Source organism: Eschrichtius robustus, chromosome 6 (genome assembly GCF_028021215.1).
Source record: "Eschrichtius robustus isolate mEscRob2 chromosome 6, mEscRob2.pri, whole genome shotgun sequence".
NCBI classification, from domain to species: Eukaryota; Metazoa; Chordata; class Mammalia; order Artiodactyla; family Eschrichtiidae; genus Eschrichtius; species Eschrichtius robustus.
This window is the reverse complement of record NC_090829.1, coordinates 104,487,275-104,500,025: the sequence shown is the minus strand read 5'-3', so window position 1 is coordinate 104,500,025 and position 12,751 is coordinate 104,487,275.

Sequence of the window (12,751 nt, the reverse complement as noted above, 5' to 3'; positions counted from 1 at the left end):
GGGGAATCCAGTACCATTCTAATTGCTTTTTGTTTACTTGATCATAACTATGCTTATTAAACACGGGTTCGTGGAATCACATAAATCATTTCCTGGGGTTCATGATGGGGATCACTCATCCACTCACCACACTTGAGTTCTCTCCAGAAACAAACAGGTAGGTTAAGAATGTTCCTAAAACTCAGAAGCAGCAGACTCTGAATTCAACTTCAGTACTTAAAGCCTCTGTAGTCAGTTATTCTAAGTGGGATGGAAAGTTTGCCTCAAATAAAATATTAGCACAATTTAGCCCCAGATTCAGTAAGAAATTACTCAGATTAGGTATTCTCTCTAGTGACTGTCAATAAATATGTGATTTCCAGGGATAAGGAAGAAAAGGAACAAGATCACTATTATTCTGTAACCTCCACAAATTAAAGTTGCAAATGTAGACAGACAGCATTCTTCCTCTTTAAAAATCTAAATGCTAAGAGGAAAAAACAATAGATTTTCTCATTCAGAAAAAAATATGAACCATCTTCTGGTTCCTTCCACTAAATGCATCATCCTTATATTATCTACATTAAAATTTTATGAGTTACTGTTTCTTTAATTCCTTATGCACATGCTTCTGTAAGACTTTGGAAGACCCAGATGTTGTATGTCTAAATGGTAATGCAATGACTGAAAGACTACTACCTCAAATAGAAAACCACCTTCTTTACTTTCACATAAAAGCCAAAATCATCTTACCATTCAAAAATCATGTTATAATATGGTTCATTATATTTACTTGAAAGTGTTAGAGATCAAATAATACCTCCATTCCTTTATTTTCTTACTCAACAAATATTACTGAGTACCTCCTCTTTCAGGTATTGCTTGGTATTAATCACTGAATGGTATTAATCACTCCTCCCTTCACGTGATATTCATGAAGACTAGTAAATTCATATGGCATAAATCTAATAAATGACATACTGACAGAAAGGTGGTGTGCAGGCCATCACCTTGTCTTTGCTGGAAAAGTCCCTACATAGACTTAAATCGGAAATGTCTAGGTATTGGAGGGTAGGCATAGATAAAAGGAGGTGGTGTAAAGTGCCTTTCAGATGCATCAGAAGAAGGACTGCCTAAGTATGGAGCAACAAGAATTTCACAATTTAAAACCCCCAGATACCTATGTGGTTTTTTTGACAGAACTTCCTGAATAGCAGAATTATCACTTTATATGGCACAGATTTTTTTTCATGTGTGGTGACCTGACCATTCCAGCTGGTGTGAAGGCAGCCATGTGTTCAGCATTCCTCAGACCTGGAAGTCTACTTACCTTGCATGGCTTGCTGACTACTGGCACATTCATTTGCAAGACAGAAGGCAGACCCAAGGAATCTGCCCTCTCTCATGAATGTTATATCTTTTCTGATGCTTGACAAGCCTGTAAGTAGAACTAGTTGAGTCTGGAAATTTTGTTTCTACCATCCTCAAAACCAGTCCCAGTCTTCTTAGACCCTGTGCATAAGACATAGAATTATTCCATCCTCCAATTCTAATATTTTAAGGAGGATGCTTAGCTTATTTCTTCCCTTGACTAACTTCCCTATTTCTTTTCTCTAGTTTCCTTTTATTTCTGGATCTGAGCTACCCTTTTACTCAGTATGCTTCAAATCATTTTTCATATTTTTTTATATTAGCAATCATCTATTTCTTTGAAGAAGATTCAAAGAAGTGGAAAGATATCCCATGCTCTTGGATTGGAAGAATTAATATTGTTAAAATGGCCACACTACCCAAAGCAATCTACAGATTTAATGTGATCCCTATCGCATGACATTTTTCACAGAACTAGAAGAAATAATCCTAAAATTCATATGGAACCATAAAAGACCCAGCATTGCCAAAGCAATACTGAAGAAAAAGAACAAAGCAGGAGGCATAACCCTCCCAAACTTCAGACAATACTACAAAGCTACGGTCATCAAAACAGCGTGGTATTGGCACAAAAACAGACATATGGATCAAAGGAACAGAATAGAGAGCTCAGAAATAAACCCACACACCTATGGTCAACTAATCTCCAACAAAGGAGGCAAAAATATACAATGGAGAAAAGACAGTCTCTTCAGCAAGTGGTATTGGGCAAGTTGGACAGCAGCATTAAGTTAACGAAGTTAGAACACACGCTCTCACCATACACAAAAATAAACTCAAAATGTCTTAAAGACTTAAATATAAGACATGACGCCATAAAACTCCTAGAAGAGAACATAGGTAAAACATTCTCTGACGTAAATCATACCAATATTTTCTTAGGTCCATCTCCCAAGGCAATAGAAATAAAAACAAAAATAAACAAATGGGACCTAATCAAACTTACAAGCTTTTGCACAGCAAAGGAAACCATAAACAAAATGAAAAAACAACCTACAGAATGGGAGAAAATATTTGCAAATGATGCAACTGACAAGGGCTTAATTTTCAAAATATACAAACAGCTCATACAACTCAACAACAAAAAAACAAACAACCCAATCCAAAAGTGGGCAGAAGACCTAAATAGACACTTGTCCAAAGAAGAAATACAGATGGCCAACAGACACATGAAAAGATGCTCAACATCACTAATTATTAGAGAACTGCAAATCAAAACTACAATGAGGTACCACCCCACACCAGTCAGAATGGCCATCATTAAAAAGTCTCCAAATAACAAACGCTGGAGAGGGTATGGAGAAAAGGGAACCCTCCTACACTGTTGGTGGGAATGTAAGTTGGTGGAACCACTGTGGAATACAGTATGGGGATTCCTCAGAAAACTAAAAATAGAATTACCATATGATCCAGCAATCCCACTTCTGGGCATATACCAAGACAAAGCTATAATTCCAAAAGATACATGCACCCCTATGTTCACAGCAGCACTATTCATAATAGCCAAAACATGGAAACAACCTAAATGTCCACCGACAGATGAATGGATAAAGAAGATGTGGTACATATATACAATGGAATACTATTCAGCCATAAAAAAGAATGAAATAATGCCATTTGCAGCAACATGGATGCAACTAGAGATTATCATACTAAGTGAAGTAAGTCAGAAAGAGAAAGACAAATACCATATGACATCACTTATATGTGGAGTCTAAAATATAATACAAATGAACCTATCTATGAAACAGAAACAGAATCATGGACATAGAGGACAGACTGGTGATTGCCGAGGGGGAGGGGGTTGGAGGAGGGATGGAGTAGGAGGCTGGGTCAGCAGATATAGGCTTTTATATAGAGAATGGATAAACAACAAGGTCCTACTGTATGGCACAGAGAACTATATTCAATATTCTATGATAAACCATAATGGAAAAGAATATATAAAAAAGAATGTATATGTGTGTGTGTGTATAACTGAATCACTTTGCTGTACAGCAGTAATTAACACAGCACTGTAAATCAACTATACTTCAATTTTAAAAAAAGGAAAGAAATCATCTATTTCTTAACCAAGTACTCCTCTATATTGCTTATGAGTCTTGTGCTTTATTTGCCTTTCATGTTCTTTAAAGAATTGGGTTCTGTATAAATAAAAATTTATACAAAGACCATTCAAATGGGATGCTTATTATTTCTTGCATAAGAATGAAATATTTAATATTAATAATAATTCTTGGGGTGGGATAGGGAGAGAAAGAGAGAAAATCCCCCAAGTGAATGAGCAATGCCATAAGAAAAATGCTAAGCTTTTTTTATTGTACTGTCTAGTTTTTTTTTTTTTTTGAAATTTAACAGATCAATTTATTTGCTTAGTCTAGGATATTCAACCCAGTCTCATATATTTTCATTATTGTGGATTTGTATGTATACAAGACACAATTTCACAGAATTTTATTAATATCAATCCTTGGTTCATGACACACCCTCATCATATATAAATGCTAAGTTTTAATATAACTGCCACAAGGGAGTATTATTTCTTGTTAATGGTTCAGAAGCAAAGTCCACCAATAGATCTCTTTTTCATATTGTATTGTGATCTACCTTCATAATTTTCCTGTATTAAATTCAAAATGATATTAGAATGATTCTTCTCTTTTCAAGCTTTTAGTATAATGAATTTGTTTTGAATTTCAATTCAAAGGGAATCTTCTCTATCCCCACTGAGGCAACTTTGCTGATCAGCAGCATTTGGTGCAAATAATAATCAAGTTTCAAACTTATGCAAAACATTCCCTGTTTCTCAAGAATTTCACTGAATTATTTAAAACTCAGTGGTGGAAACAAGCACCAGCTGTGGTGTGAGGGGGGTGGGAATTTGTAAATATGCACAAAGGATTGGAATGATCAGTGAATATAGTTCACATAGTTGCACACCCTTCTTCTGGTTGGACTCTGGTAAAATCACACCGAAACCTAACCGTGCAACACACATCATTTTACCCAAAGAGGGTTTTTTTTGTATTCAATTAAAAAGTGTTTTGTCACAGTATCTTGCCATCTGTTTAAAACGTTCAAGCACTATTACATAACGCTAGTTCATTTGTATGGGCTGTGTATTGACACGATGTTAACTGCATAATGCTGAAATGTATAGCAGTGACATAACTCCAAATGGCACCAATGCAAGGATCAATGTCATTCTCTACCCCAAAGATTGTCACTTCATGGATAATAGTATATGTTAATTAGGTCAATAAAAATAAAGTTATAATAAAAAGGAAAACAAAAATAAAAGATTAAGGAGCTACTCTACAACTAAATATTACTTTCAGTTATACTGAAAACATAATAGAAATGGCAGAGATTTGCTGTCTTGCCACCTCTCTGGTATACAGCAACAGGTGACAAAATTCCATAAATCAAAAGCTGCAGCTATTGCAATGTTTCTACCTTTGATGCTATCAAAACCCCAGGGTAAAAAGGAGAGGAAGAGGAGTAAGAATGCACATCAACCTATTTGCTACACTTGTATTACTAAATTGGCCTCTGATCTAGGGAACCACTTATCAATTATGCTTCAAACAGGACAATAGTAGGCTAACATTCTGATTTTTCTTCCCCTCAGATCATTTCATTCTCTCACCAAAAGTAGATTCATGTATTTCTGTGATTCATGTATTTCTCTTGAGTTAAGAGATGTGTTCAATTTAATTCAATGTATATTTTTCAAACGTCCATTATGAATGCTTAGAACTTTGAAATACTCAGAAGAAGAAAAATGGTCTCTGTCCAAAAGGAACTTAAAATGTTATTAGGTAATATCTGTGATTTAACAGTCAAGACACCTGAAGCCATTGACCTTTAAAGAATGCCAATTTTGCTCATGAATTTCATGATAATAAATATTTTAAAAATTAACCTTCTGCGTATTATATATTAAAACAGATATAAGGGAATATGTTTTTCTTGTTGATGCATTAGGAGATTGATTCCCCTGTGAATAGGTATAAATCTGTCCAAAGAGGTGATGAATCTTTTCAGATGTCTTTGTACACTGGGGTCCATGAGGGGGAAAATAGTCAAGGTTAGGATATTACTCAATTAATTTGAAGACAACTGTTTTTCCTGGCCTGAGCATGACTTTCCAAATTAACTTCCTGCTTTGTGCCTTCTCTCCCTCAATGGAGGAGACAAGAAAAATCAGAAGTTGAGAGGAAGAGTGAGAAAGGAAATCATTATTGGAGAGAGAGGAGGCACCTTGGACATCTTAAATGGAAAAAAAAAAAGGCAAGAAGATCTGGTAGCAAAGAGACCTTGGGACAGATCATAAGAATTGGTAGATAGGAGCTCAATGGTGACTTAATTATCTCAATCCCAGAGACCATCAGTTAAATAGAGAAACTCGGTATACAATTTTTTTCTCTCTCATGCAATAAAAGGAAATGCCTCTATTAAATGTTGTTCTGCAGAGCATGTGCTTAGTCATATTCTGAGTAATTTTGCTTGAAATAATATGGCTTTATTGAAAACATGAGCAGGAAACAAGAAGTGTTTATGTCTCAGATGAGGACTGTCATGAACATTTTGCACAATTGCACTGAACAACGTGTCTACTCTAAGTGTATGTGACATTCTAAACTGCCTGTGGGAAAGCAGAAAACAAAAGAGAAATTAAAGTAATTCCTAAACTAGAGGGAAAGCCTAAGCCTTCACTCATTTTATTTTAGTATTCTGAATAAAACTGCTTTGCTGTATTGACAAATACAAAATTATCTAAAGCAAGAGGGATCTGAGGTGGGTTTTTTTTTTTTTTTTGCCATTATACATTTAATGTGGGTTCTTTCCAACTTTTAAAAAATAAAGCATAGACTTACTGTGGGCAAAGTTGTGAAAAAATAATTATATTGATAGAGTATGTTAAAATTGGCTGATGCCTTTTATATGCATAATGTAGTTTAATCATTATAATCACCTTGTAAATTGGTATCAAAGTCTTATTTTTACTGATGAGAACAGAAGAGATTAAATGATTTGCCCATTTCTGTAATTAGAGAGTAGCAAATTCGGGACACAATTCAGGCCTCCTGATTCTATGTTCAGTATTCCTTTTCCACCACAAATATATACCATGTCCTCTTTTTTTTTCTTTTCTCCACCCCCTTTAAAGCAAGCAGTGCTTCTGTTAACTCTGTTTTTCTCCCCAGTCTTTGCAGGCTTTCCCCTCTTGTGCAGGATAAAGTCATCTAAGTAGCAGACTGTTGGAACATTCTGACACTTATCCAGTACAAATACAACACTACTAAAGGAAACTTACACCTTTATGGAGTCCTTAATACATTTTCTGTTAAGTATCTAAGAATGCCATAAAATGCCTGGCTAGAAGCTATCTGGCTACACAAATTAAATTTTCCCTAAGAAAACAGGCACCAGTGAGAGACAGCAATCTTAAATTCTAAAGGTCACAGGCTTGTTTAGACATGTCTATGCAAAACTGTAAACCTCTCCTTAGTCTGTTCCTTCTTTTTTTTCTCCCTAAGTTCCCACTCAGTCCTTCCAGATCTGATTTTTCCACCTTCCTTGTAATTTTAAAATTTTTACTGGAGTATAGTTGCTTTACAATGTTGTGTTAGTTTCTACTGTACGGCAAAGTGAATCAGCTATATGTATACATATATCCCCTCTTTTTTGGATTTCCTTCCCATTTAGGTCACCACAGAGCACTGAGTAGAGTTCCCTGTGCTATACAGTAGTTTCTCATTAGTTATCCCTTATAATTTTGATCCTTGTTTTTCCCCACAGATCTGTTTTGCTCTGTTTTTAATGTTTCTAAAATATATTGTAACTTCACATACTAATATATTGTAGTACTCTTTATTTGCTTCCTGTTACACTCTTTCCTCTAATCGTTGATTCAGCAAATATTTGCTATGTAGCAGAAGCTGTGCCATGCACTGGAAACAAAAAAATAAGACATCTTTTGAAGATTTTTTTCCCAAGGTACCTGTCTCTAATTTGAAGAGAAATATAAATACAAGTTGTTATATAACTTGTCGATAGACAGTGCAAAATCAGCTTCAGAAACACAGTAAAGGTAAGAACTTGGTAAGAGGGTGAATGTGGATGGGGTGTTGGGAGGTATAGCATTTGAACTGAACTTAAAGGTAGAATCAGAGATTACAAGAACTGACATTCCAGAGAGAAGTTTCCCAATATGTAAAGTCACAGAATATAAAATAGTGTTATGATTTTTGAAGGATGGTTGGATTATAGATACATTTTTGGAACTGGTAGGTAAAAGCCAGATTGCAAAGAACCCTTTATGGCACATCAAGAAGCAGATCATTTATCTATGGGTCGCAAGGACCTAACTCAAAGATTTTTAAAAGAGGAATAATGTAATCAGTTATATGTGTTTAAAAAGGTATGTTCGTTGACAGTGCAGATGAATTGGAGGGGGGAAAAGATAGAAAAGTGTTAGGAAATAGTTACACACATCCAATTACTTCACGATGAGAATCGTAACTATGGCAGAAGCTAAACATAAGCGGTAGATCAAAGTGACTAAAAAAAAAAAAGAACAGAAGTGTGTGCAATATGCATAAAGAACACAGAAGATAGGTTTGCTGATTCTGGTGCTGGGGAAAGGATGGGTTCAAAGGCAAATCACAGACTCTACGAAATTTATAATTCAGTGGAATTATCAAAGAGAATGATTGCCACTCTGAATGACATTACAGAGGTACAGAAGAAATGTGATGAAGCTGTTCTGAAGTGGGAGATGTCACATGTCATCTAGGATAATGGATTGATGGAGAAGGTGAAGCTTGCAGGTGGTAAAACAACTGTAAGGCAGAAATTCTTGGTTTCTGGAGAAAAAGGTCTCAACGGAGAAAGAATGTAGTCTCTTGTGAAATTCTCAGACCCGAAGGGAATCTGACATCTCATCACTTTCTTTAAGGCACCCTATGGCCACAACACATTTGAAAATGCATTAGAGCTCAGGGGTACCATCAGCTAAACTTCCAAGAGGATCGCTCAGAGTTCTCTCCTGAAAGGAGATGCAAGTTTGTGCCTTCCTTCTGAGACACAGAACATAAATTATTCATTTAAGAACAAGACTGAACATAGAGATTAGAAAGACCCTCGAGCAGATGATTTAATTCAGGAATCTTACCCCCCAAAAAAGTAGTCTCTCAAGGGTCACTAACAGAAAAATCTGTAGAATATCTTAAAGCATTTCAGGAGGTAGCTGCCAGCCAGTGTAGGAGCTAAAAATGAGATTGCTGGGATAATCATGTCAAGAAGTGGGCTCCTGCAGAGAACCCACTGAGGTAAAAGCAAAACAGATGTGTTTGACAGGTTGGAAAATGGCAGCAAAAGAATGAAACACTGAATTTGTAAATTTATAAAATTCAGCTTCCCTAAGGATTTTTCCTCAGGGACTTCTGAGTAAAGTAAAAGAACTTGTTAGGAAGAAAAATGTCATTGTATTTTTAAAGGCTTAGGGAAAAATAATTAAATAGACGAAACTAGTTTAAAATCATAGACTTTAGGTATTAGAAGTCTTCCCGGCATCATTTAGTCTACCAATATGGAGGATGGATATGTTACTAGAGTTCTTATGACCAAAGGAAAAAATCTAATGGGACAGGGGAGAAAGTTGATATGTATTAAATAGCTACTATGGCTTTGTGAGATGTTTTACACATGTTTTCTCATTTAACCTTTGTAGAAGTCTTATGAAATAGGAATTATTCTCCCTATTACAAAGGGAAGGTGACTGAAGCTGAGAAAGGTTAAGCAAATGTATTTATTTATATAGCTATCTTGTTCCAGAAAAGATTTCAAGGGTACAAGAATGATTGAAGATGCCTACAATATGACAAAAATAATAATAATCATTTTAAAGCAAGGAGACAAATGCTAAAAAGAAAGCAAAGTAATGTAGAGCAAGGAGTACATAAAACTACATTTCTCTTTCAATCTAAAAATGGATTGAATGACTAAACCATAGTTGGACACATTTCTGTGATACTTAATGATGAAATGTGATACTTCCTCTTTTTGTGGCTCTAATGCTCTCAAGAAAATTATTTCTCAAAGTTTCGGGAAGGTTTCATTAACCATAGTAATTCCTCCAATCCTTTGCTCATGAAGTTCTTGTGGAGGGTCCTGGATTCAGTAGGAAAGTGAAAGAAGTACTTTAGAACTGGCTACTGTTTAGTGGTGCACATGAAGCAAGCTGCCTTCTTGACCAAGTTTTAGCAAGATTCTTGAGAAGTCTGTGATTGATTCTTTGGTGGATGGGAAATTATATTTGGTTTTAGGGCAATTAAAAACTCTGTCTGGAATACACAGAAAGATTAAGGGAAAATCTGTGTTAATAATTTTAGGAGGCATTTGTGTCTGATCTATCTATGGAGAATAAATGGTGAACTACGATTTAAGGAATACTAAATAAATTGTAAGACTGGTTTAGAGAGATAGAATGATATATATAAAGGAGAGAAACATTCTTTCTTGCTTATTATCAGGAATTGTATGTCAAAGTCAAGAACTCAATATATCAAGTCTGGGATTATGAAAGAAAGACATTAGAATGACTATGTGTGAAGTACTCAATGAGGGATGCCTATAAGGGACAAAGTTGAGGGCATAAACAGGTTAAAAAAACCCGAGGAATGGAATTAGAAACTGGTGGGTCTGTAATGAATGGATGGATGTGCCCCTGGCTGGCTGCCTCCACCAAGAATTAGACAATAATTGCCAAGAGGGATTTCATACCAAGGATAAAATAGCGAAAAAACTCTTCAGTCTATCCGTTTAAAATGTCTGGGATATATTTAGAATTTACTAAACTTACAAAGAAATGCAATTAAATTGGAATTTTATAACAATAATAAAATCTTCAAATATTTGGAAACAAGCAGCATAATTCTAAATAATCCAAGGGACAAAAAAAGAAACCACAAGGGAAATTAGGAAATATTTTGAACTGAATGATAATATAGACACAACATATCAAAAATGATGGAAGTCCACTAAAGTAGGAAAAATTACAACTTAAAATTCTATATTTAGAAAGAAAACATTTTAAAATCAATGACCTAAGCTTCCATATTGAAAGGCTAGAAAAAAAGAGCAAACTAAACTCAAAATATCAGTAAGTATAAGGTAAAAAAACAAAGGTAATAGAGAAAAGCAATGAAATTGGAAACAGACAAGAGAAAATCAACAAATCAAATATTGGTTCTTTGAAGATATTAATTAAATTGATAAATCTCTAGATAGATTAATCAAAAAAGAGAAATAGATACATAAATTATCCCAATCAAAAATAATAGAAGTGACATCATTACAATATTAAAAACATTAAAGGATAAGGAAATATTATGAAAAATTTTATGCCAATAAATTCAACAATGTAGATGAAATGGGCAAATTCCTTGAGAAAGCAATTTATCGTAACTAATTAAAAGTCTTTGTTGAAAGAAACCTCTAGCACCAGATGGCTTCACTAATGTATTCTATCAAACATTTAAGGAAGAAATACTAATCTTACACAAACTTCCAACATAAACTCTTTTTGAAAATCTAAGAGGCAGTAATACTTACCAACTTGTTTTATGAGGCAAACAAAATTTGACAAACATTTAAAGAAAATCAATTAATGGTAATACCAATTAGGAACATAAAGGCAAAAATCCTTGGGAAAATACCAGCAAAACGAATCCAACAATTCATTAGAAAGATAATACTCCCAAATCAAGTAAAGTTCATTACAAGAAAGCAAAATTATTCAATTTTAAAAATCGATCAATGTAATTGACCACATTAAAAGCTAAAGGAGGGGCTTCCCTGGTGGCACAGTGGTTGGGAATCCGCCTGCCAATGCAGGGGACTGGGTTCGAGCCCTGGTCCGGGAGGTTCCCATATGCCGCGGAGCAACGAGGCCCGGGCACCACAATCACTGAGCCTGTGCTCTAGAGCCCGCAAGCCACAACTACTGAAGCTCGCCTGACTACAGCCCATGCTCCGCAACTGGAGAGTCCACCACAATGAGAAGCCCGCGCATGGCAGTGAAGAGTGGCCCCCGCTCGCCGCAACTAGAGACAGCACACGCGCAGCAGGGAAGACCCAACGCAGCCAAAAATAAATAAATAAATTAAAAAAAAAAAAAAGCTGAAGGAGAACAATTTTATGATAATCTTAGTATTAAACACTACGTGAAAGAAGTCGTTTTCTAAGTTGGGACATTATGCACTGAAAGGGTGTACAAGGAAGATAATCCTGCTGTAATTCAGCAACTGATTGGAACCTAAGAGATGATGGTAAATTATGGGGGGAGGGAGAATAGGGAGGGGCAGAGTAAGAAGTGTTTTGTGATCCAAATGGAATGTAGCAAGAAAGTCTAGTAATGACAGAGATGGCAATTAATACAATAAACCTCAATTGCTGCAAGGGTTCCAAAAACTTAAAGTGTTAAAGGCAAGTATGCTTGATGATAACAGAAAGCTAAAATCTGGACTTATTTCATCAAAAGAAAGAAAACTTTGACATTTTGTTATTTCAAAAACAAAAATGTAAAGGAGCAAATCAAAATAGGGACATATTTTTCTTCTAATGTCTTATTTAGATTACTTAATTTTAAATAATATCAGATCTGTCTAGATGTTATCATTGAACATAAAATGAGAAAACTCTTCCTCAACATTGGCATACAGGAGATGCCCAGTAAACGTGAGAATGGATGAATGAATTAATGAGGCTTATTAGAATGTTTTTGTGGTAAGCTTTATAATGCTGCAATTTTAGAACTTTGAAGAACAATTAAACAAAATACATTGAACAGCTTCATATCCTTGGAAAAAGATATGTTCAAGTATTCTTATGTATAAATGTATATATATAAATAAATGTATATACATGTTTTCTTTTCCATGCCTATTGGCCTTGAATTTAAATTTAGTATTTGTATTTATTATTTATTATTATTATTATTTATGAATGAAAATAAATGTACATTTTGATTTTAAAATGTTTATCAGGTACTTCCCTGGCGGTCCAGTGGTTAAAACTCTGTGCTTCCAATGCAGGGGGTATGGGTTCAATCCCTGGTCAGGGAACTAAGATCCCACATGCCATGTAGTGCAGCCAAAAAAAAAAAAAAAAAATGTTTATGATAAACCTATATGCTTCTTTTTACCATTTTAATGAATTACTTTATTGCCTTTTTATGTAAAATGCAGGAGTAATATAAAGTTGCATCAGAATTTTTTTATTTTACCATTTAAGGCTGTAGGTCAGAAGGGAATCTGTGAGTTGATGTTCACTC